Here is a 24,848-nt window from a genome sequence, read left to right as displayed (position 1 = left end):
CTGCAGACATTTTTTGGAGCTCTACAGACAATTGGTTTTTGCTCTGACATGCACTGTCAACTGTGGGACCTTATATAGACAGGTGTGCCTTTCCAAATCATGTTCAATCAATTGAATTTACCAAGGTGAACTCCAAGTTGTAGAAACATCTCAAGTATGATCAATGGAAACAGGGTGCACCTGAGCTCAATTGAGTCTTATAGCTAAGGGTCTGAATACTTACGTAAATAAAGTATGTTTTAGTTTTTTATAGATTTGTAAACATTTATAAAAACCTGTTTTCGCTTTGTATTGTGTGTAGATCAGAGGATTTTTATTTCTTTAATCTATTTTGGAATAAGGCTGTAATTTAACAGAATGTGGAAAAAGTTAAGGGGTCTGAATACTTTCAGAAATATTATTTTCTGCTGGCTAGACCTAAACCTGTTAAATGTTTGAATTGAATGATACATCATCATGCTGCCTAGGTGAAGCCTACACAAATAGGGCAAGGCAGCCTTTGTCGGCGATGACAACAAAAGCCATGCTGAACACAGAGGAGCAGAGCGTAACCAAAAGGGCACTTTCAAAAAGGCAGACGACTGACAACCACAGAAGAGAGGTCTGGCGGAACATGAAACATGGCACATTGTAGTGCTTTTAAAAAGACTCACACATGCCCTTGATCAGAGAATGACTGGGAATATTGAGTTATAACCAGGTCAGTTACCAGTTAGGAACGAGTCTACACATTAAGTTATCAACCAAACAAAACAGACGGAGTAGACCAGAGTGAAGCTCACTAGTTTCAAACAGACTATCACTTAGCGTTGTGATTTCGCGACAACAAGCAAAAATGTATCAAAGAAGACTAACCAGACTAAACAACTTCAGAAGGCCAGTTTCCCAGACCCAGATGAATCTTATTCCCGGACAAAATAATTACTTGCAATCACATTGTGGACTTCATTCATTCATTCATTAATTCATTAATCTTAGATACTTGTAAGGAATATTATTCACTTCTCCTACCCAGGAGTTCAAAATGACAGCCATTGTCAAGGAATGCTGCCTGTATACCGGGCCAACATTTGGTCAAACCTGGGGACAATCTCCAGAAATCCCTGCAAGTTGTAAAAAGAGAAAGTGGTAAGTAAACTATATGTTTCTGCCCAGAGGTCTGCACTGCAGTAGCATCTGCTGTCATACAATTCTCATTGCCACGATGACGCTTTTAAAACCCAGGAAACCCTGTGGCCTGTCAGCTGAGCTCCGGCTCATTCATGGTACTTCCCATTCCTGGATCTGTCAGGTCTTGTTGTGCGACGCTTCCCCTCAGGTGAGGCAAGCACAAACGGAGTCGCTCAGTCATATAATGGGTTCATTTAAATCACTGACCTACACTATGACAGCTAGGGCCTGAGTTGACATCTAAATGAAGACAAATGGAGAACCCTTGGATACATATTGGATGTTTTTTGGTTGGGGGGCGGGGTTGCGATTCATGCGATTCGTTGGGGACTGAGCTGGGAAATATTGTCATCCAAGATCTTGTTTGTGTTCTATATACGACTCCCCATTCAAGGATTAGTAGCACAATAGTCCCTCAGTTTGAGCATACAGTCAACAAACTACCTTATCAGAAAGAGTAAGAGTGTGAGCCTTAATTATAGATCTACACAGTGCACATATTGTATTGTCAGCGGTTGACTACCTCTGGCAGGTAGGAAATGGTATGTTGTAGAATTGGACCCATTGAGCTTGATATAATTGTGTAGAGGCAGTTGTAACACCACAACACACTTTAATGTCAAGCTTAATGGGTCCCATTGTGGCCATGAAATGAACTGGACCCATTTCCACAAGACTTCCCAGCGTTTGAGACTGTACAGTGACTCAACTAGTGACATAGCGTGTTTCACTCACCACTGCCAAAATTTGGGGTCACCAGCGCTAAACAGAGGGGTAATTGTACCCTTACACACACACACACACTCTGGGGGTTGACATCGCACTCATTGTACTGAAAGCCCTCTCAAACATGGCCGGCACTCCAAATAAACAAGGCTTTTTTTAACCGGGCTGAATAGGGATAACTCAAAGTAAATCAGGTCAGACATACAGAGAAAATAAAATATTACTGCCACCAGACGGCACTTCAGAAAACTAGTTGGGGAAAAAGTGGTTTCTTCATAGCAGCTTGGAACCTTCAATATAAAAGGCTGCTGTGAGAAAATGGGACTTCAAAAAGAGAACATTCTAAAAATGTATTTTCTATAAATCATCAGCAAAGTCAATAAAGTACTGAAAATGAGCACACAATTTGTTGATTATATGAATCATGAGATGTAGTATAAATCTCAACGGGTTTCCCGTACTAGCTATTTGCACACACTCTACCAGCTTCTCTATTCTTCCTCTGGCGGGGTTGGAACACACACACATTCCCCTAGCACATCAAAACCTGAGGGGAAATAACACAACGTCATCAAAACCAACAATGCCACCATTTCTTGCGTGGTTAAGCTGTTGCTCCTAAACCTCCAATGACCGTGTTTCTTTGGCCACATTGGGGCTATAATTAATTACAAAAAAATATATATACGGTTAGTTTTTTCCTCTCAAGCAGAAGATAAAAGGGTCCCAAATATAACTCCACGGCATCCTGTCCAAAAGGGCTTGTCCTCTCCAGCCACTTGGCATGCGGCTGATGCTATCCTAATTGCTTCCTTCCCGAACTAACAATACGTTATCGCCTCCCCAAACTCCACAAAGGTTATGCCAACGCAGTCACAGTCCACCAAAACAAACATAACAAAAGGACCATTGAGGCTTCAGTGGAGGCCATTGAGGCTTCAGTTTATTAAATGAGAGTACACTATATAGCATCGTGGGTGAGTCAGGGAGGCCCACGGGCAATTAGTGGAGGCTACTTGACTTCATCAGAAAGATATGAGAATTCTCATTGGCCATGATTCTGCAGCAATGTGAAGCTCTAACCAGGATTACTCACGTTACTACATACTGAGAAACTGGGAGAGAAAGGGCTTCTCCACTCACTTTGATGAGATCGGGGATGAATGAGTTTCTGTGATAGAACACAATTCAACTTAATGAATGCTTAAATGAATGCTCTCAGTCAAAATGACAACCAATAGCCTATAGCCTATATCAAGTTTCCTTTGCATATCCGTAATGGCATGCACTGGGAGTAAGCTGACCATTTGAATCCGACAGTGACACATGGTATGCGTGTGCAAAATCTCCAATTCACTTTAGCATGCTTCCATGTTGAGTAAGTTGAAAAGAAGATGCATTATTGCGCAGTCTGCATGCATTTTGCCTGCTGCACACACACACACAGCCCCATTTATCAGTTGGGTCTCATCTGCCTCCTTTCATTACCAATGCTTTTCTAACTTCCCGGGGGAAGAGGTCAACGTCCTTCTGCCTGTCCCACCCCCACCCCTCAGACATCTCCAGAGGTCAAAGTTAACAACTGAGCGAGAGCCAATCCAGGATCAATCTAAATTGGAGGAGCTAAAAACAAGTGTTGTTCGTGCAGTTGTCAGATCAGGCGGTGGTTTCTCTGGCCTACAACCAACCACTGATTTTTGAACAACACATTGACCTTTCTCCAGTGGCCTGACCACAGTCCACTTAGTCTTCTCTGCAAAATAGGGTGAATCAGTTCTGACGATATTGCAAGTTTAGTTTGGTCTTTCTAGCATGACAATCTAGTGACTAGTACGTCAAAGTAGTAATGGTGACTGGGGGAAGAGGAACTCGTCTTACTCTAAACAAGCAGAGTCGGTTAAAGTGGCAAAATCTCAGAATTAAGAGTGAGAAAAATGTCCTATGGATTTGGGAGTGATAGGTTTTTCCTGGCACTTCCTGACTTTGAGAAGAATGTGTTACTTTGCGTCATAGTTATTTTTTAAATCATTTTTCACACTGGCCAGCTTGGTTTGACCAGAGATCCCGAGGAAGGAAGCAAGCTCGACTCGTCAGTAAGCAACTCATTCAACACAACCTTACTTTTATGGGCCAAGAAATACAAGACAGTCACAGACTCTAGAAATTGCCTCTTCATATTTTTCACTGCGCTCATTTCTCTACCACAGAGTTATCCTACACTGGCAAAGCTATTCCCTTTTCCAAACCTTTCGTCTCAATACGAACTATCAGATTGGCACAAACAAGTAGGCCAAGGATCGCATAGGGCCAAGATCAGCGAGTTAATCACAAAGTTAATTGAAAAAGGACATTTCCACTTGATTTAACAAACATAAACAGGGGAGCGGAGATCTATGGGAAGATTGAGCTCCAGCCTTTGATGATTGTTCATTTCTGCGTCCATAAAATGCTGCAATAGGCTCTTTTCAAGTCAAATCGTAATCATTTGAAGAACTGCTACGACAAAGTCGGTCTGACCCAGTGACTGTTTCTAGCAGCAACAGTATCCACCAAGTAGGTCGATAAATAGGCTTTTTGAAATACATTTTGATGAGAGGGTGCAGTTGATCTGATGAAAAACATTTCCTCAAGCTTGGGGTTAAGATAAGCCATTTTTCCATTATGAGCCAGAAGAGAAATCAAAACAGCCATCGCTCAAGTCAGTGAGACTAGTAGTAACAAGTCTCAAATGAGTTACGGACTGTCGATGGACTTCTGCCATCTAGGACATGCGGTTGTGAGACTCTCAAAACAATTTGTTGAACGCAGTCTATAGGAAGCGGATTGACTGTTGAAACTTAAAATGGGGGGAGGTTCAGGGTCATCGACCAAATAGCACTTCAATTATTGGTTACAGTTGATATGCATTGATAATTGACTACTGTTGAGTCTTCACCTTCAGTTATAAAAATAAAAAAACAATTGCAGGCCTATTTTCTTTTTACCAACAAAGTCAACAACAAAGCCCACATCAATGGTAAATACAATATCACCAATGAGGCCTTCTCAGAACATTCATTGTTCAAGTGAAGATTCAATAAAATGCAAATGTGGAAGCGTTCTGTCTTGTTGATAAGTTCAGAAATAATTAACCAGCCCACATTGTGTCGCTGTCCCCGGAGAGCTGTGTGCTTGTGTGCACAACTCTGTTGTAACTTTAATGTGTTACAAAGTTAATGTTTAAGTTTATTCTTTGAGCTGTATCTAAAGATATTTCTTTAGATTTATTGGCATATGTAATTGTATTGGGTTGTGTTGAATTACGCTTTTTGACTGCAAGTCCCAGAATGCCTTGCGAGAGGAATGAGTGATAACGCGCCAATTATGTGCAGGTGCGGGTGATTGTGGCTGACTTTCCAACAGCATCTTACCTGCATTGCTCTGTACCAAAACAATTGTTGTTAAATGTAACGTAAACAAGTATTCTTACTAAAATAAGCTTTTGTATCAAACCCGACGTCCCGAGTCATTACTAAGAAGTTAGTTAGTCTCTGGGTATTCTAAGCGAGAAAACACAGAACTCAGAGGAAACCGAGGCTCTACAAAGGTTTGAGGAAACAACCACCTTCAAAGATGGGCGATACCATGTGGAGTTGCCATGGAAACGAGAAATGCCAGAACTCCAAGACAACTATAGAATCGCCAAGAAACGGTTTGAATGTCTGAAGAAAAGGCTGAAGAAGGATGTGACGTTGTACAGCAGATACAATGAAGTAGTAGAAGACTACTTACAACAAGATATGGCAGAGGACGTGCCCAAGGACAACGCATCAAGTGCAGACAACGTAAAATACTACTTACCTCACCATGCAGTACTCCGAGAAGATAAGGTGACAACAAAACTGAGAGTGGTGTTTGATGCCTCGTCCCATGAAGATGGCTGTCCATCTCTCAATGACTGTCTACTCACAGGACCGAACCTGAATCCGGATCTGCTCAGCGTTCTAATAAAGTTCAGACTACATGAGATCGCATTCATGGCAGACATCAAGAAAGCTTTCCTGCAGATATCCCTAGCAGAGAGAGACAGAGAGACAGTGAGATTTCTATGGCTCACTGGCCCACCAAAGGGAGAAAATGAAGAGGAGCTGCGTGTGCTGAGGATGAAAAGAGTGGTATTTGGAGTGTGACGACCCTCCCACTCTGTCTGCCGTATTTTGTCTTTGTTCTTGTTTCCTTATTAGGATGCCGGTGGGCGGAGTTGAGAGGGTCGTCAGCTACATGGGAAACACCTGGGCCCAGGTGTTTCCCAGGATAAATACACCCCTTTCCCATTCATGGGGGAGACTATCTCCATGCAGACATTTGTAGATTGTGTTGTGGTTCTTGTTGGGTTTTTGTTTGTTTGTTTTTGTTTGTTTGTTTGCTTTGGCACCTTTCAACACCCTGCATTATCACATTCATGCATGCAAAACACTCACTTACGCTACTGATTACTGATTACACACATCATTGTATATTTTCCTTAGTTGCTTTAGTTAATAAATATATATTTTGTTACTCCTTATCTCCACGTTGTCTCCCTTTGTTACGGGCTTTTAGCCGGTTCGTGACAAGTGGGGGCTCATCCGGGATATTTGAACTGTTGGTTTGGGAGACCGTGGAAGTACGTGTTTGTTTGTATATTGTGTTTGAGTTTAATAGGCCCAGTATTGGTTGCCTTTGTTTGGGTTGTGTGCTGCGTTGGAGAGAGTATAATGGTTAGTTTCCAGGCCCTGCCTAGCCTGGAAACGTTTGTTCTACTTTCTGTTGGGACATCAGCCTGAGGTGAGTAATCGGCTGTGTACCTCAGTGGGAGATTTGGGTAGGGTAGTGGAACTTGCTACCTGGAGCTATAGCTTTTTTCCCCTGATAGGCTTAGCGACATGTTTCATTTTTGGAATATGTTGGGCATGGTTAATGTTTGTTATTTTTGTGTGGTGTCTGTGGACTGAGCAGTTGTCTCGGGGGCACATCCGTGGCTTGGTGGAATTTACCAGCATGCTGGGGAGTTTTTCCTTGCCAGCGGGCTACAGTGCGTAAATTCCCACTGCAAATCTGCACGAAGACTAGGGTTGAGTTATTGTAGGTTTTGGGGAAGCTCCGTATCTCATGTCTCTTCTGTGGTGCTCAGGGTGATTGTCAATTCTCGGGTTATGGTCTGGTGTGCTCAGCAGAGGGGAAGAGCGAGATTTTTTTTTTTTTTTTGTAACCATGGCATCTTATATAGATGAATTCATTCGCTTTCCATCGGAGAAATTGTTAGATTTAGGTACTAAAGAACAGCTGTTGAAGGTCGCTGAACACTACAACGTTGAGATTAGTGATAAACGTCTAAAGAATTCTATTAGGTTGATATTGAAGGCCAATCTGATGGAGAGTGGTATTCTTGAAGTTACAACTGGGCCAGCCTCTGCTGAGAGTTTGTCGTCTCCCCATAACGTTACAATGGCTATTCCATCGGTTAGTCCAAGTAGTCTTCTTTTTGAACAGCAGAAAGAACTGCTTTTGTTACAGCTAGAGCATGATCGGTAAAGTAATAGTGAGAAGCTAGAGCATGATCGTGTAAAGTATGAAAAGGAATTGGCATTTAAACAAGATATGGAGCGTGCTAAAATCAAGTTGCAACAAGAACGTATAGAGTTGGTTAGGGAAGGAAAGATCTCAGGGGAGAGTTTGTTTTGGGAAGGTGATCCAGATTTACCTAGGGGTAGTTCCTCTTTTGGTCGTGCCCCAGAGACATTTGATATTGTTGGGAACTTACGGTTATTGCCTCAGTTTAATGAAAGGGATCCCGAGACATTCTTTTCGTTGTTTGAGCGTGTTGCTGACGCTAGGAGTTGGCCTGATTCTGACCGCACTTTAATGTTGCAGTGTGTGCTGACTGGTAAAGCGCAGGAAGCATATTCAGCTCTTAGTGTACACGACAGTGCCAATTATGATAAAGTTAAAACAGCTGTGTTACAGATTTATGAATTGGTCCCTGAGGCTTACCGCCAACGATTTAGAACATTAAAAAGGGATGATAAGCAATCTCATGTTGAATTTGCGCGACAATTATCTTTACAGTTTAATCGCTGGTGTTCCGCCTCTGCAGTTGTGACTTTCCAAGTGCTGTGTGATCTGATTATGTTAGAACAATTTAAGGACACAATTCCTGATCGTATTGCCACGTATATTAACGAACAGAAAGTAAAGAATGTCGCTGAAGCTGCGGTTTTGGCGGACGAGTATGTGTTGACTCACAAAAGTGTCTTTGCAGAGCCTCGTATTCGGAAAGAGTGGGGGCGTTCGGATAGATTTGGGCTTCGCTCACCGAGATACTTTGGTTCACGGGCAGAGTTCTATTCAACTAGGGTTGAGCCTGACTCCCATGGTAAAGCTGACTTTGGGCAGGAGTGTCACTACTGTCAAGGTTCAGGTCATTGGAAAAACGAATGTCCACTTCTCAGGTCAAAGGGTGCTTACGCTAAATCCAAGCCTACCGCGTTAGCTGCACCTGTTCCACATCAGTTCACTCATGACTCATTTCCTCAGGCCCAGGAAAATGTGAAAGTCCATATTGATCCAGACTATTTACCTTTCATTACGGAAGGTTGTGTGTCTATGTTAGGAAGTAAAGACCTAGTGCCAGTGAAGATCCTGAGAGACACGGGTGCCTCTGAATCATTTGTGTTGGAATCTGTGTTACCCTTTTCTGCTAAGACTGATTCGGGGAATAGTGTTCTAATTAGGGGAATAGGTTTGAACACTGTCAGTTCCATTGCATAAACTGATGTTGGATTGTGGACTGGTGAAAGGTGAAGTTGTTGTGGGAGTGCGGCATTCGTTGCCTATTGAGGGTATCAACGTTATCCTTGGGAATAACTTGGCTGGTGAGCGTGTATGGCCTGCCGTGTTTCCATCTCTAGTGGTTTCCACTAAGCCGTCATTTGTTGGGATTCCTGATGAAAGTGTACAGAGTTTCCCAGAGGTGTTCTCTGCGTGTGCAGTGACACGTTCTATGAGCCGTGGCAAATTGGTCACTGCGCCGACTAATGATAATAATACAAAAAAGTATGCCACTGTTTTCCCTGTTATTCCGTTATCTGTAACCCGCTCAGATCTAATTCATGCGCAACGGGATGACCCCACGTTAGAAGAGTTGCGTGACCAAATGGTGCCTGTAGAACAGTTGGGAGATGTCGCCCATGGCTATTTTCTCCAAGAGGATGTCCTGATGAGAAAGTGGGTGTCTCATGATAGTTGTTTTCTGGGGGAGGCAATTAGTCAAGTTGTTGTACCAGTTAAGCTTTGTGAGTTGGTGTTGGAAACTTCCCACAGCGACGTTGCTGGACATATGGGGGTGAGGAAAACCTACAATCGCATTTTAAGGCATTTCTTTTGGCCTAGATTAAAGAGGGATGTTTCTGATTTCATAAAAACTTGTCACACCTGTCAATTAACTGGTAAGCCTAATCAAGCTATTAAACCGGTACCATTGTTTGCTATTCCTGTACTCAGCCAACCTTTTGAGTATCTGATTATTGACTGTGTGGGTCCCCTGCCTCATTCTAAAAAGGGTAGCAGTTACCTGTTCACTGTGATGTGTCAGACCACTAGGTTTCCTGCTGCCTATCCTCTCCGATCTATCACAACTAAATCTGTGTTAAAAGCTTTGACTCAGTTTCTCTCATTGTTTGGAATCCCTAAGGTCATTCAGAGAGATCAAGGATCGAATTTCACCTCTAATCTGTTTAGTCAGGTTCTTCAACAGCTCCATATTAAAACACAATTTGTCTAGCGCCTATCACGCGCAAAGTCAAGGAGCACTGGAACGTTTCCATCAAACTCTAAAGTCTTTGTTGAGAGCTTATTGTACTGAGATGGATAAGGATTGGGAGGAGGGGTTGCCTTGGTTACTGTTAGCCGCTAGGGAGGTTTCACAGGAGAGCAAGGGTTTCAGTCCAAATGACCTTGTGTTTGGACATAGGGTGCGTGGACTTTTATCTGTTCTCCAGGATGACTGGAAGTCTCCCGAGCCACCTCAGTCCCTGTTATCGTATGTGTGTGATTTCCGGAGACGGCTGTATGCCGCTGGTGAAATGGCTAAAGAGAAGTTATCATCTTCACAAGAGAGGATGAAGGGCATATTTGATCGCCGAGCTGAGCCTCGTCAATTTAGTCCGGGTGACCAGGTTCTTGCTCTGCTGCCAATTGTTGGTTCTCCTTTTCAAGCCAAGTTTCAAGGTCCATATACAGTGTTGCGCCAGTACACTGAGCAAAATTATCTAGTGGCCACTCCAGAACGAAGGAAAGCACACCAGCTGTGCCATGTAAATCTGTTAAAACCCTATTATGCACGTTCCTCTGAGACTGAACAGTGGGATTCTGCAGAGGACGCTAAACCTGTTCTTTTGGCTGATACCGTTGTTTCCTTGGGTTCTTGTCGTGCTAGATCTGTGCATGAGGAGGAAGATGTTCCTGGTCCTGACGATTGTATATTGCAGGGTAGATTGAAAAATTCAGAAACACTGGATATCTTAGACAGTCTTCTCACTCACCTACCTGTTGATGGGCGGAAAGAGATGCTTGGTCTGATTCAGAGATTTCCAGGTTTGTTTTCTGATACACCTACACGTACAAACTTAATGGAACATGATATTGACATTGGAGATGCTGACCCCATTCGTCAGCGGTTCTATAGAGTTTCTTCAGAGAAACTACGTTGTCTGGATGCTGAGGTCAAGTACATGCTGGAGAGTAACATAGCAGAGCCTTCTTTCTCCAGTTGGGCTTCTCCCTGTATCTTGGTCAGTAAACCGGATGGAACAAACCGATTTTGTACGGACTACCGTAAGGTAAACAGTGTCACAAAGCCAGATTCATTTCCTCTTCCTAGGATGGAGGACTGTGTTGATCAAGTCGGTGCAGCTAAGTTTGTGAGCAAATTTGACCTGTTAAAAGGCTATTGGCAGGTGCCACTGACGACTAGGGCACGTGAAATCTCTGCCTTTATTACACCCTTTGGTCTGTACTCATATTCGGTTATGAGTTTCGGTCTGCGTAATGCACCTGCGACTTTTCAGCGACTTATGAACAGGGTTGTCGCCGGTCTGACCGGGTGCGCTGTTTATTTCGACGATGTAGTGATATATGCAGATACTTGGGAAGAACATCTGTCCCGTATTCAAGCCTTGTTCGAGCGTCTGGCTGCGGCTCGCCTCACAATCAATCTGGCTAAATGTGAGTTTGCTCAGGCAACCGTTACATACCTTGGAAAAGTGGTTGGGCAGGGTGAAGTGCGTCCTGTTCGGGCTAAAGTGGTGGCTATTGATGCTTTTCCATCACCAACTACTAAAAAGGAACTGATGCGTTTCTTGGGCATGATTGGTTATTACCGTAGTTTTTGTAGTAACTTCTCTACTGTGGTCGCTCCCTTGACCGATATGCTGAAAGCTAAGGCTGTTTACGTTTGGTCTACTCGTTGTCAACAAGCTTTTGAAGATGCAAAGAGGTTGCTTACCTCAACTCCGGTGCTGGCTGCTCCTCGCATGGATTTGTCATTTACCTTGCAGGTGGATGCTAGTCATGTGGGGGCAGGTGCAGTTTTGCTGCAAGCAGATGTGTCTGGGGTTGAGAGGCCTGTTAGTTTCTTTTCCAAAAAGTTTAACGATTATCAGTTGAACTATTCGGTTATTGAAAAGGAAGCACTAGTACTCATTTGGGCGCTACAACACTTCGAAGTGTATGTCGGGTCGGGAGTAGTACCTATTGTGGTCTACACCGACCATAACCCCCTCACTTTTTTGAGGTCCATGATGTGTCCAAACCAGAGGATAATGCGATGGTGTTTATTTTTACAATCATTCCATCTCGATGTGCGGCACATCAGGGGATCTGAAAACGTGATTGCTGATGCGCTCTCTCGTGCACCCTGCTCTTAAATGTTTACGGGACTGACCATTGCTTCCTATTGTCATGTTCTCTCTGTCCTGTCTGCTCCCTCCTGGTCTTGTTTTCTTCGTTCCTCTTAAATGTTGCTTCCTGTGCGAAGGCTGCTGAGGTTTGGGGAGGAGGTTGGCTGGGGCAAATTGTAAGTGTGAACACATAACCCCTCACCAATTTGGGACGCAGGAGGCTGTGCCAATTTGGGACTGCAGGGGCTGGTATGTTGTTCCGGGGTCCTTGTTGGTCCCCGGTTTTATGGGGGGGGGGGGGGAATGTGACGACCCTCCCACTCTGTCTGCCGTATTTTGTCTTTGTTCTTGTTTCCTTATTAGGATGCCGGTGGGCGGAGTTGAGAGGGTCGTCAGCTACATGGGAAACACCTGGGCCCAGGTGTTTCCCAGGATAAATACACACCTTTCCCATTCATGGGGGAGACTCTCTCCATGCAGACATTTGTAGATTGTGTTGTGGTTCTTGTTGGGTTTTTGTTTGTTTGTTTGGGCACCTTTCAACACCCTGCATTATCACATTCATGCATGCAAAACACTCACTTACGCTACTGATTACTGATTACACACATCATTGTATATTTTCCTTAGTTGCTTTAGTTAATAAATATATATTTTGTTACTCCTTATCTCCACGTTGTCTCCCTTTGTTACGGGCTTTGAGCCGGTTCGTGACAGGAGCTTCCCCAAGTCCATTTTTGCTGGCAGCTACAATCAGGAAGCACCTGAAACAATATGAAACAGAACAACCAGAAGTTGTAGAGATACTGAGAGAGTCACTCTACGTAGATGACTTCATTGCAAGTTCACGCAATGTTGAAGAGGCTTACCTTGTGACAACAACTGCAAAGCGAATGCTGTCGAATGCAGGCATGGACCTCTGCAAGTGGATGACCAATTCTCCTGAATTGAAAACAAAATGGGAGGAGAGTACGACAACTGACCACCCGTTGACGTTACAAACACAAGGAGTAGTGCTGAAGGTTTTAGGTTTAGTATGGAGGCCGGAAACGGATGACTTTGTGTTTGACCTCAGGCCGTTACTGAGCATTCTAAGGCAAAAGGAAAACACAAAGAGAAGTGTTCTGCAGTCGTCTGCACGTGTCTTCGACCCTCTTGGTTTCTTAACTCCCTTCACCATCAGGATCAAGTGCATGTTCCAGGAAATGTGGGAGAGGGGACTCAGCTGGGACGAAGAATTACCACCTGATCTGACACGAGAATGGCAACAGTGGTGTTCAGAACTACCCCAGTTACACCAGCTCACCATACCAAGGTGGTACAGAACAGACATGCGGCCACAGAATAACCACACCCTGAAACTACACGTGTTCTGTGATGCAAGTGAAAGGGCTTACAGTGCAGTAGCTTACTTGCAAGGTGAGTCACAAGACAGGGAAACAACAAGTCTAGTCGCATCCAAGTCCAGGGTAGCCCCACTTAAGAAAATGACGCTGCCACGCCTGGAGCTCATGGGAGCTGTGATTGGAGCGAGACTAGCAAACAACTTGATGACCACACTGAAAATGGAAGAAAAACAGATTAACATATGGACAGACTCGATGATCGTGCTGCATTGGATTTGCAGCTCAGCTCAGAAATGGAAACAGTTTGTTGCGAACAGAGTGACGGAGATCCAGTCCTTGACCAATCCAGAGTCATGGTCACATATTGAAGGGAAAACTAATCCAGCTGACCTCCCTACAAGAGGACAAACTGTTAGAAACTTGACACAGAGCGAGCTATGGTGGAATGGACCCAGAATTCTGACATCACCCAATCAGTCCGAAGAGACTGATGATAACAAGGTTCCGGATGAGGTGACTATAGAACTCAAGTCCAGTTGCCAGGCTACTGTACAACTCGCAGCAAACAGCACAGACAGCACTGAACCTGTGTAGGAGCTTGAAAGGTACAGCAAACTGAAAAGAGTGTTCAGAGTCACCGCCTGGATAAAGAGATTCATAGCCAATGCTCGTACAACCATAAAGATGCAAGGTGAACTGACTGCTGACGAACTGTTCGATGCAGAAAAGTACTGGATTAAGGTAACACAACAGAGTTTCGGACAGGAGATCAAACTACTGAAGGCAGGAAAAAGCCTAAACAATGACTGTAAAATCAGAGAACTGAAACCTTTCCGGGACGAACACGAACTACTCAGTGTAGGAGGAAGACTGCAACAGTCCAACTTCACATTCAGAGAGCAGCACCCATGGGTTCTGCCCAATAAGTCCAGATACTCAGAAATGCTGATACAGTACCACCATGAGAAGGTGATGCATTCTGGAGCAAGAGACACTCTAGTACAAATCAGAGAGCGATACTGGATCTTGAGTGCTAGGCAGCTAGTCAAGAGCACAGTGGCAAGATGTATAGTGTGCAAGAGATTCAAGGCAAGGGCCGGACAGCAGGTCACTGCGCCTTTACCAAAAGACTGAATAACTGAATCCCCACCATTCGAAGTCACAGGTGTGGATTTTGCAGGACCGCTCTATGTGAAAGAAAATGGTTCTGTGAAGAAGTCATACATTGCACTGTTCACTTGTGCTGTAACCAGAGCAGTGCATTTGGAACTGGTCTCAGATCAGTCAACAGAGACATTCTTGTTAGCTCTAAAAAGATTCATCTCAAGGAGAGGATTATGCAAGGTAATCTACTCAGACAATGCAAAAACGTTCAAGAGAGCTGATCAGGACTTGAAAAAGCTGTGGAAGGCAATCGAAGAGCCCCAACTCTTGGCGTTCTTCTCAGAAAGGGGCATCACCTGGAGGTTCATCGCAGAGCGAGCAGCCTGGTGGGGCGGATTCTGGGAAAGACTCGTCAGGCCTCTGACCTTCGTGCACAATGAGGTGGATGAACCACAACCCCTGACCCCAGCACACTTCCTGGTGGGTAAAAGACTAACCTCTTTGCCTCCAAAGCCATTTCCAGCTGACACTCAGCACCCAACGTTAAACAAGGGAGAAATGACACGCAGATGGAAGTACAGGCAGAGACTTGTGACCAGTTTCTGGAACAGTTGGCGAAGGGACTACTTGCTGGATCTAAAGTCAGCACACCGCTGTGACACACCACAGCCCACCCCACTGAAAGCGGGTGACGTTGTACTCATTGGAGAAGATAACCTACCCAGACAAACCTGGAAACTAGGAAAGATTGAGGAACTGTTTCCAGGCCGAAATGGCTTAGTTAGATCATGTTCAGTTCGTACTGCTTCAGGGACTTTGTTGAGGAGACCTATTCAGTTGATATACTGCCTAGAGATCTAGATGAACACAATTGTTCATCGGGGGGGAGGATGTTGTAACTTTAATGTGTTACAGAGTTAATGTTTAAGTTTATTCTTTGAGCTGTATCTAAAGATATTTCTTTAGATTTATTTGCATATGTAATTGTATTGGGTTGTGTTGAATTACGCTTTTTGACTGCAAGTCCCAGAATGCCTTGCGAGATGAATGAGTGATAACGCGCCAATTATGTGCAGGTGCGGGTGATTGTGGCTGACTTTCCAACAGCATCTTACCTGCATTGCTCTGTACCAAAACAATTGTTGTTAAATGTAACGTAAACAAGTATTCTTACTAAAATAAGCTTTCGTATCAAACCCGACGTCCCGAGTCATTACTAAGAAGTTAGTTAATCTAAGCTTTTTGTTGGAATGTGGGCAAATATGTGGAATGTGCTCAGCCCAAACTGTCAATGTGCTTGGACAGTAAAAAAAGAAAACATAACGGAAGAATAGGCATGGGTTCTTTCTTGTTCTTATGTTTTCCACTCACCATGTATAGTTAAATAGGAAAACACACACACACACACACTCAGCAAAAAAAGAAATGTCCCTTTTTCAGGACCCTGTCTTTCAAAAGATAATTCGTAAAAATCCAAATTACAATGAAGATCTGTGAAGTTAAGGGTTTAAACACGGTTTCCCATGCTTAATGAACATGCACCCGTGGAACGGTCGTTAAGACACTAACAGCTTACAGACGGTAGGCAATTAAGGTCACAGTTCTGAAAACTTAGGACACTAAAGAGGCCTTTCTACTGACTCTGAAAAACACCAAAAGAAAGATGCCCAGGGTCCCTGCTCATCTGCATGAGTGTGCCTTAGGCATGCTGCTATGAGGCATGAGGACTGCAGATGTGGCCTGGGCAATAAATTGCAATGTCCGTACTGTGAGACGCCTAAGACTGCGCTACAGGAAGACGGGACGGACAGCTGATCGTCCTTGCAGTGGTAGACCACGTTCAACACCACCTGCACAGGATTGGTACATCCGAGACAGGTAAAGAATTGCAACAATTGCCCGAGTTACCCCAGGAATGCACAATCCCTCCATCAGTTCTCAGACTGTCCGCAATAGGCTGAGAGAGGCTGGACTGACCGCTTGTAGGCCTGTTGTAAAGGCAGGTCCTCACCAGACACCACCGGAAACAACGTCACCTATGGGCACAAACCCACCGTCGTTGGACCAGACAGGACTGGCAAAAAGTGCTTGTCGAAGGAATGAGCATTACACCGAGGCCTGTACTCTGGAGCGGGATCGATTTGGAGGTGGAGGGCCTGTCATGGTCTGGGGCGGTGTGTCACAGCATCATCGGACTGAGCTTGTTGTCATTGCAGGCAATCTCAACGTTGTGCGTTACAGGGACGCCATCCTCCTCCCTCATGTGGTACCCTTCCTGCAGACTCATCCCTCCAGCATGACAATGCCACCAGCCATACTGCTCGTTCTGTGCGTGATTTCCTGCAAGACAGGAATGTCAGTGTTCTGCCATGGCCAGTGAAGAGCCCGGATCTCAATCTCATTGAGCAAGTCTGGGACCTGTTTGCTCGGAGGGTGAGGGCTAGGGTCATTCGCCACATACAGTGCCTTGCGAAAGTATTCGGCCCCCTTGAACCTTTTGCCACATTTCAGGCTTCAAAACATAAAGATATAAAACTGTATTTTTTTGTGAAGAATCAACAACAAGTGGGACACAATCATGAAGTGGAACGGCATTTATTGGATATTTCAAACTTTTTTAACAAATCAAAAACTGAAAAATTGGGCGTGCAAAATTATTCAGCCCCCTTAAGTTATTACTTTGTAGCGCCACCTTTTGCTGCGATGACAGCTGTAAGTCGCTTGGGGTGTCTCTATCAGTTTTGCACATTGAGAGACTGACATTTTTTTTCCCATTCCTCCTTGCAAAACAGCTCGAGCTCAGTGAGGTTGGATGGAGAGCATTTGTGAACAGCAGTTTTCAGTTCTTTCCACAGATTCTCGATTGGATTCAGGTCTGGACTTTGACTTGGCCATTCAAACACCTGGATATGTTTATTTTTGAACCATTCCATTGTAGATTTTGCTTTATGTTTTGGATCATTGTCTTGTTGGAAGACAAATCTCCGTCCCAGTCTCAGGTCTTTTGCAGACTCCATCAGGTTTTCTTCCAGAATGGTCCTGTATTTGGCTCCATCCATCTTCCCATCAATTTTTACCATCTTCCCTGTCCCTGCTGAAGAAAAGCAGGCCCAAACCATGATGCTGCCACCACCATGTTTGACAGTGGGGATGGTGTGTTCACGGTGATGAGCTGTGTTGCTTTTACGCCAAACATAACGTTTTGCATTGTTGCCAAAAAGTTCAATTTTGGTTTCATCTGACCAGAGCACCTTCTTCCACATGTTTGGTGTGTCTCCCAGGTGGCTTGTGGCAAACTTTAAACGACACTTTTTATGGATATATTTAAGAAATGGCTTTCTTCTTGCCACTCTTCCATAAAGGCCAGATTTGTGCAATCTCCCACCTCAGCTGTAGATCTCTGCAGTTCATCCAGAGTGATCATGGGCCTCTTGGCTGCAGCTCTGATCAGTCTTCTCCTTGTATGAGCTGAAAGTTTAGAGGGACGGCCAGGTCTTGGTAGATTTGCAGTTGTCTGATACTACTTCCATTTCAATATTATCGCTTGCACAGTGCTCCTTGGGATGTTTAAAGCTTGGGAAATCTTTTTGTATCCAAATCCGGCTTTAAACTTCTTCACAACAGTATCTCGGACCTGCCTGGTGTGTTCCTTGTTCTTCATGATGCTCTCTGCGCTTTTGACGGACCTCTGAGACTATCACAGTGCAGGTGCATATATACGGAGACTGGATTACACACAGGTGGATTGTATTTATCATCATTAGTCATTTAGGTCAACATTGGATCATTCAGAGATCCTCACTGAACTTCTGGAGAGAGTGTGCTGCACTGAAAGTAAAGGGGCTGAATAATTTTGCACGCCCAATTTTTCAGGTTTTGAAAAGTTTGAAATATCCAATAAATCGTTCCACTTCATGATTGTGTCCCACTTGTTGTTGATTCTTCACAAAAAAATACAGTTTTATATCTTTATGTGTGAAGCCTGAAATGTGGCAAAAGGTCGCAAAGTTCAAGGGGGCCGAATACTTTCGCAAGGCACTGTAAATGTCTGGGAACTTGGTGGAAGATTGAGGTAATATCTTACAGCAAGAACTGGCACATCTGGTGCAGTCCATGAGGAGATGCACTGCAGTACTTAACACAGCTGGTGGCCACACCAGATACTGACTGTTACTTTTGATTTTGACCCCCCCTTTGTTCAGGGACACATTATTCCATTTCTGTTAGTCACATGTCTGTGGAACTTGTTCAGTTTATGTCTCAGTTGATGAATCTTGTTATGTTCATACAAATATTTACGCGTAAAGTTTGCTGAAAATAAACGCAGTTGACAGTGAGAGGACGTTTCTTTTTTTGGTGATATATAATATATGACACATATACATGAATGTCATAGACCAAAACTTTGTCTATTAAACACTGATTTTGCGAGACATGCATTGAGTGTGTGCGTGTGTGGTTTAAGTATGAGCGTGTGTGACGTCTGCGGGTCTCTGCTACCAGAATTCCCTCCAGCTGGATCTCATTAGGCCAGCTGTGCTGCACACATCCGATTCTGATCCAATGTACTGTGCTGCGCTGTGAGTCCCCTTCTAGGCATATATAATACAGGGAATAAAGAATTCAACCTTCATAGAAAAGAAAGCTTCAGGGCGAGTTGGATTTTCTTGTAGGAAATAATTAAATTCACTCTTTCTGCTAGCATAGTAACTCTGGCATGTAAGTAAAGTAAAACTACAAATACACCATGTTTCCCTGTGAACATGCCCAAATCCAATTACAACACATTCTCAGAATGCATCCATCTGATACACAGTTTAGACCAGAGAAGTAACTCTGAAGTCATACTGACTGGGTCCCAGAAAGCGACACCTACTCTCAGGAACACCTACAGTAAGTAACTTAGGACCGTAGTTTAACATGTAAGAGAAACTCACATTTGTGCATAAATCATGCAGTGATGAGCATTTTAATAGGATTTGGTCCCCTAGTGCTTGTGTAAGAGTTTTGTTTTCATTAGTTGGGAAGCTATGGCACAAACGATAAACATATCACACTAACGAAGGTAAACCATGACAAAGTGGGTTACAAACGCTTTCCAGCCATCAGTCATTGTACCAAAACATAATCAACATGACAAGACAGTGGTGGCTGGGTGACGAACCGTGACTATTTGCAAGTGGTCCACCTAAGAAAAGTGAAAACAGTAGAGTCCCTCCCCATTCATTCTGTCAAGTTGAGCTGGTCCACTGGAAACAATGCCACACCTTCAACCTTCCAATTCAAACCCTTTGCTAAAGAACACAAAACACTTACATTAAAATAAAGTGTGTTCAACATTTTAAAAAAACAAAAATTGACAGGCAGAGGGTTATACGCCGTACCCATCTTCCCCAGGGAGGTCAGTTTTGTCGACGGGATCTGTGAATACCTTCTGGCCTTGGAATTGCCTGGCCTGTTGACGTTTTTATGGAAGGAATGTTATTGGCCGCTGCCTGAGATTGTCTCCAGCTGAGCAATGGCAGCTATCTGCCAATAGAACTGAGGGGGCTGAGGAGACAGCCAAGCCACCACACAACAACAAAGCCACTGACTTATCAGTAGCTTCCCACAGGTTGGCCCAGCAAGCACAGGCACCTCAAGCTATTCTATGCCAATGCCCTGACTCAAGAATAGAGTACAAACGGAATATGAGGAAGAGAAGATAAAAGGGGGATAGAGACAGGAGGGTTAGTACTCGGGACAAGGGAGATAAGGTAGGCAAGTTCAAGGATAGTAGGCTACTTGCCATGTCAGGCAGTAGGCCTAAATTGATGTATCTAACACTTTAGTGTAGCAGACAGTAAATTAACTTGTTCTGACCAATTTAGAACTCGAGCAACTGACTGGCATTTTACGCCCTTCACATCCATTTAACGCGTGGAGATTTAGTTTAAGCGGTTGTGTGATCCATAGTCGATATTGTTTTACTATCGTACAGTAGAATTAGAGTGTTGTGTGCAGTCTAATAAAAAAAAGCAACCCACACACACTTTGACACACAAAACCACTGGGGGGGGTGATGTGAGGGGTTTTGCCTCCTCCAACCTGGAGCCCACCCCCCGAGGTCCCTCCATAACCTTGGTCATTTTGACTACAAAGTGGCGCAGATGTCTAAGGCACCGCATCTCAGTGCTAGAGGCGTCACTACAGACCCTGGTTGGATCCCGGCCTGTATCACAACCAGCCGTGATCGGGAGTCCCATAGGGTGGTGCACAATTGGCCCAGCGTCGTCCGGGTTAGGGGAGGGTTTGGATCTCAATGTAAAATAAGAATTTGTTCTTAAAATTGACTTGCCTAGTTAAATAAATAAAAAATTAAGTGTAGAAACAGAGGCCTAGTTCACCCCTCCTAGATCAGGCCATCGGGGTGGAGCAGGCGGTTGGAAACGCTTACCGTGTTCTCAGTAAGCAGAAAAAGCCTTAAACCCTCCATTAACAACATATAGAGAGAGTTATTTATGAAGCAGCCTGCAAGTTCTGCTGTGGTGTCTTGGACATACAAGGCCGTAGTCTGCTGTTAGCCATGCATGCCAAATTAGCTAACAACATACACACACACACAGTTCAGCGTATACGCAAGAGGCCCTTGACGATTGAGGGTTATGAACACACATTTGTTTTCGAATTGAGAGAAATGTTTGACAAAGATCTGTCACTACAATACACACATGATGACATCTCCAGAGGTATCAGATATAGGCCAGGCTTAGATTATGGTGTGGTTTAAAAGGGAGTGGGACACAAGTTTCCAGAGACATGATACAGTGTGATACAGGTGAAATGTTCCCTAATCCAAAGCAATCACAAGAGATGAAGGACTCATTGTCACTCTACAAATATTATCAGCTCTCAGCTCTAGGCCTCAGGTAGCCTACGGGTTAGAGCGTTGGGTCAGTAACCGAAAGGTTGCTGGATCGAATCCCTGAGCTGACAAGGTAAGAACATGTTGTTCTGCCCCTGAACAAGGGAGTTAACCCACTGTTCCCCGGTAGGCTGTCATTGTAAATAAGAATTTGTTCTTAACTGACTTGCCTAGTTAAATCAAGGTTAAATAAATAAAATAGGCCTATAGTTAATTTGTTTGCCTACCAGAGAAACCTTGAAAGCTGTTCAAATACATAGAGAAACAATGTTGCATACCATATTTTAAAAACACTAAATTCTTTATTTTACAACTGTAGTAACGTAAAAGCCTTAATATTCTCTCTCTTACGGCTCTGACAGTCATGGAACTTTGGATGATGGTAATTGGCCAGGCAAATGACCGCAGTCACTGTAATAACTGTTTGAATAGCAACATAAATATATTTATTACACACATTTTCTCCTCCTGACTGCATGTGCTGGAATTCAAGTCAATGATGGCTTAATGGTACGACTGTCAGCCTAGTGTACCCATAGAGGGTTGCCAGTTGACGCACAACGCCTCGTGGCGGCCATGTTGGAAGACCATCGCATCAAGTCTTTCGACAACAACAGCTGAGTGGCTACCCCAAACTGCATGATAACAGTGCCTCAAACTAGTTGATCCATCACCAAAGATAAAGAAAGATAAATTCCTGGTTTCTTTTTTTATAGATTATCCGCAATTATAAAACTCAACTGTCAGAAAGCTTAGAAACCTTTTTGCCTGTCAAGACCTGAACCCACTGGTAAGTCTGATAGATTTCGAGATTAGTTTAGCTGTTATGCTAACCAAGTGTTAACAAGACTACAAGTTAACCCACGTTAGTTAGCTAGATATGCTCATAGTTAGCTTGTAGTCTGTCTCTTACAGTCTCTTTGGGCGAAGCAAATTTTTCACCATAAAATGCACCTTTATAACAAAGGATCGCTTGCATCTATCATTGCATTTGCAGACTAATGCAAGTCAACAATTCCTAATGTGATGAGTAGATTAGATAGTCATTTTGGCTATTAATGAGCGTGTAGAGGCATATATCTATATCAGAGACGTTTCTTTACTCAGGAAAAAATGTGGCCTTTGATAATCATTCCATGAAATTCTACTACATTTACACAACTGGAGACAATATCAGAATCGTTTTAATATGAATAGGCCATCTCTGCTTACACTGATAACAGATCACTAAAATCTACCTCATCTTGAATGCAACCATGTAATCTAGGCCTATGAAAATAGGTCATGGCTAGAAGGGATCCAATTGTAAAATTAACTTCAAAAGCTTAATCTAAAATTCTCCTGACCTGCTACAAAAAGTCAAATCTGATGTTAAATTTCACCAAAACTGGATCCCTTCTAGCCATAACCATGAAAAAGGGAGACACAAATTGTACAATATGACATCCAGTCCAGCTACACTGTCTAAAACTCGTGGTACTGACCCAATGATAATTTGTTGAGAACTTTATTCATAAGAAGAGGGGAAAATGTATGGACATTAGAGCATAGGACAAAGGCCTCAATGGGATAGGACAACCTGCTGTGTTGACTATTGGTGGTTCCAGCCCAACAATAGATTTAATCTTTATGACACTAAAACACCTGAAGGAATTAAACACGACCAAACAAGCAAGAGCCCTGATGGTATAGGAGACCTGAAGAAGTGATGTTCTAACATCAGGTGTGCCTTTCATTTGTTTATGTACTGTAGGTTCACCAGCTGACTTCTATCAAGACACCCATGTCGACTGGATTCCCACTGTGAAGCTGAGCAATGCTGGTGCAGCATCAGTTTCTCCTTTACTACTTTGTCCTTTTTCAGATATGAAAAGGAGACATCCCTCAGTAATACAAGATGGTTGTCAATCTGTGCTGTGCTTTGGTCAATCTGAATGATTCTGTTGTGACACTTGAGTAAAGCTAAAGTGCCCCCTAAAACTAAAGTGCCCCCTTAAACCATGTATGTATGTATGTATGTATGTATGTATGTATGTATGTATGTATGTAAAAGACTATTGTAAACATACTGTACTTCAATAATATGCTAAATTGTTGTAATTCTAAGTATTGTGTAATCTCTGCTTTGCCTGGTCCCTTTGAATGAAATGTATTTCTTATAGCCTTACTTTCATTTATTTAACCATTTAAACAATGCAATTGTTGTGGTAGTCTTAGGCAAATCATCTTCATGAACACAGTAGCACCTCCAAGTTCCACTCAGACATTTTGGGAGAAAAGTATCTGGCATTGAACTTGGTGGTAGTAGTTATGTGTATATAATGTCAGCACAAGGCATGCACCATGTTTGTACCCTATTTTGTGCTGCTACAATGTCGTGCAGCCGCCACGCTGTTGTTGTCTTAGGTCTCTCTTTTTGTAGTGTTGTGTTGTCGTCTTGTCGTGATCTGTGTTTTGTCCTATATTTTTATGTATTTTTAAATCCCAGCCCCCGTCCCCGCAGGAGGCCTTTTGCTAGGCCGTCATTATAAATAACTATTTATTCTTAACTGACTTGCCTAGTTAAATGAAATAAAAAAATTAAATGTACAAACTCTTGTATAATGATTAGCCTCATATACATTGTCTACTGGTATAATTTTAAAATTGAGAACATATAGCTCAACAATATGTAAATGTGGGAGTTAAGCTATTCTCTTCTTGAAATGCAAGGGGTGCAATGCATATGCCCATAAGGCAAATGACATACTGTAAGCCAGTGGTTCCCAACCCACAAGTACCCTCAACAGTACACATTTATTGTAGCCCGGACAAACACACCTGATTCAACTTGTCAACTAATCATCAGGCACTCAATGAGTTTGAATCATGTTTGTCTGGAGCTACAACAAAAATGTGTGCCGTTGTGGGTACTCAACAACTGTAGTTGGGAAAAAATGGCAACATCGGTATCGGCCGATTTCTAGTTTAACACAGAATTGCAAAACCGATGTGCATACCTATATAAACGTAGGTACATGACGTAGTAACGCCATGTAAAATGTAGCGCTACATGTGCAACACAGCATTCCTAACCTAGCCCACAATGTCTGCTGTGTGGATCAAACACTCAACAAGTCAAATAAGTCGAGCAGTCATTTGAAAGAGAAAGAACATTTCAGCGAGACAACTCAAAAGGTGAAATCCACTAAACCCAAGATAATGGAATTCCTTGCCCTTGACAAGCAACAGTCCTCTGTCATGGGTGATGTTGGCTTTCGCCGACTGGTCGAGCACCGGTACACATAACCAAGTGCACTATTTTTCAGATGTTGCCCTACCAGAGTTACACAGTAATAGCGTCACTGCTATTAGCTTCACGCATACATACTATGGAACGCTGTTTGGGTCTTTGCATGTCAAAAAAGATACAATAGCACTGTCAAAGCTGTACAAAAAAGACTGCCAACACAGGCCACGAACAATGTGTTTACAATACCACATTGGTAATAAAGCATCATATTTGTTTGACTGCAACTTCTGGAGTAGCTAGCTTTAGATTGGACCTAGCAAGCACCAATACAACCAGCCTGAAAACAATGACCAGTAGAAACTGCAGTCATTTTCATTATTCTTAGCAATGATTTAAGAATCCTTGTAAGTATTACCTATGTAACCACTTGTTCACCTATTGAAACTGAA

The 24,848-nt window shown here is 43.3% G+C and overlaps 1 protein-coding gene across 11 annotated transcripts in view; it reads right to left on the bottom strand.

Moving 5' to 3' along the window:
- plxnb1b (plexin b1b) overlaps positions 1-24,848 on the bottom strand; it is a 138,785-nt gene that overhangs the window by 95,421 nt on the left and 18,516 nt on the right. For 2 of the 11 annotated variants that reach the window (XM_090205153.1, XM_090205156.1), the window contains exons 2-3: positions 12,476-12,577; positions 5,737-5,879 (exon numbers count right to left, since the gene is read on the bottom strand). The exons of 7 other annotated variants lie outside the window; for them this stretch is intronic. The gene's annotated coding sequence lies outside the window, so the exon portion shown is untranslated. Of the gene's footprint in view, positions 1-1,011; positions 1,104-5,736; positions 5,880-12,475; positions 12,578-24,848 lie in introns of all 11 variants that reach the window. 2 more of the 11 variants (XM_090205151.1, XM_090205159.1) reach the window with 1 other exon arrangement.

Source organism: Oncorhynchus mykiss, chromosome 17 (assembly GCF_057628025.1).
Source record: "Oncorhynchus mykiss isolate SJ-2025 chromosome 17, ASM5762802v1, whole genome shotgun sequence".
Lineage (NCBI taxonomy): Eukaryota > Metazoa > Chordata > Actinopteri > Salmoniformes > Salmonidae > Oncorhynchus > Oncorhynchus mykiss.
This window is presented reverse-complemented; position numbering and strand designations above follow the sequence as displayed.